Consider the following 1866-nt stretch of genomic DNA (forward strand, 5'->3'; position numbering starts at 1 on the left):
CACTCTCTTCGATTTTTTATTTACCTCGGAGAGAAAGCACAGAGAACGTTAACTATTCGTATTATAATGGTTTTTTTTATAATAAAAATAGGAAAAGTATTTTAAATATTCCGTCGAAGGAAAAACTTTGTTCTCAAAAGTTGAATTTTTACTGAAATAAATATAATGCGAACGGATAGAATGCAAGCGCTTTGTGCGTGTTTGTAACTGAAATAACAGTTAAAGCAGGAATAATCTTTGAGCTATGAGTTATCTTGGCGACAGACGATCATTGGGACTGACATCGCATATTCCGTTTGAGTCGCGATGTCTACATACTCCTTTGATATCAGCACCGTTTCGAGTGTTCTTTTTCACATGGAAATTGATTCCAACATATTGCTACATTCTCTTTGCGTTCACCGTGGATGACCCCGTTCCGAAGACAAGATGGAAAAGGATATAATTGTACAGATGAAAATAGGAATTCTGGCTGGACAGAAACGGAACGAGTCCCTACTTGCATATGAAGGGCTGAATATTATGCAGTCTGAGATTTCCACACACAAAATCAATCAAGATTATTTTCAAAATAGACATTTCGCGCCGGCAACATTTTCTGAATCGCTCCCCGTTGCTGTTGCGCCATTATTTTTCTCCCATGCATTTTCCGTCCTCATAATTCCGTCGCAAGCTACTTACATTATCTCGGCTTAATTCTTTATTTAAAAATTCATAAAGGTGAGCATGACTGTCCTTCACAAATTTTTTTTAAATTATATCCACATTTATCGCTACTTAGAAGATTCCGTCTCACGTTTATTGCACGTCCCCTCATTTTATTTTACATCGATTTCCGATACATTGGTTATCACGAAGCAGAGATAAAAATCCGTCCTTGGAAATTATGTTACGAGATAGATTCGTGCAACTCGAGGAAGAACTCGTAAGTTCATTAGTCACTGTTTAACGATCCGCTCCATAGCAGAGATCTGAAAAGAAGAAGCTGGCAAGAAGAATAAATTCAAGCCTGTTTCAAATACGAAGTGCTATGGAAACGAGAAGAGGTATCATTTTATCGATCTCGAATAATAAGGGCTGTATTGTCGCAGGGAATAGTAAAGAATAATCTACTGTTATGAAAGAAAAGATCGCATCAAGAAAAGATCTCTTTGCGCTTAGACGTCTCGGGTTAAATCACGAAAGCGATATCGATTGAACGGAACGGTAGATAACTTAATTATGCGATTGCGTGTCGTGGAACGCTCATGCGGAAAGTTCGACGCGTCGATTTCCAGCAGTAATTTCTTTCGCGAAAGAAAATGGAAAGAATTAATTTTAAACTGCATCGCTCGATTATACGGTTGAATTAATCAAATCCGATGCGCATCGATTGGCGAGCAAAAAAATGCTGCTCACAGTGAAAAATATACAAAAATAGCCAGTCGCGTCTACACGCGTGTTTACTGTAACTACTAGTAGCGTATTTGAAAATACCACGTGGTTTCTGATTGTCTACCGATCATGGAAAACCAGGAAAACACAACTCACAATATCCTTTCGGCAAGTAGTCGGAAGTGATTAATCTTTCCAGTCTTTGTACAAGCTGCTCCACTTTTTGTCGTTAGCTCAGCTTCCTCCGGGGCTAACTTGGAGACTCTCTCATAATTCGATATGTCTGGAAGTCTCAGCGATTTTCCGAGCATAAGCGCGCAGTGTCGTAAATCGCGACACGATTCTCTGAGTTCAGCGAACGAGAAATTATGTTGAAGAAAAAAAACACTGTTTCACGGCTGTTTACCTTCCATTGCGAAGAAAAGAGGAATAATGTTATATTACGTGGCTATGCACAGACTAACGTTAAATATATATATATATATATATATA

The 1866-nt window shown here is 38.4% G+C and overlaps 1 protein-coding gene across 2 annotated transcripts in view; it reads right to left on the reverse strand.

Annotated features, from left to right (window-relative positions):
- Positions 1-1866, reverse strand: part of LOC108687792 (gamma-aminobutyric acid type B receptor subunit 2) — a 20957-nt gene that overhangs the window by 13817 nt on the left and 5274 nt on the right. The gene's annotated exons all lie outside the window — the stretch shown is intronic.

The sequence above is a fragment of the Atta colombica genome, unplaced genomic scaffold (genome assembly GCF_001594045.1).
Source record: "Atta colombica isolate Treedump-2 unplaced genomic scaffold, Acol1.0 scaffold216, whole genome shotgun sequence".
NCBI lineage: Eukaryota > Metazoa > Arthropoda > Insecta > Hymenoptera > Formicidae > Atta > Atta colombica.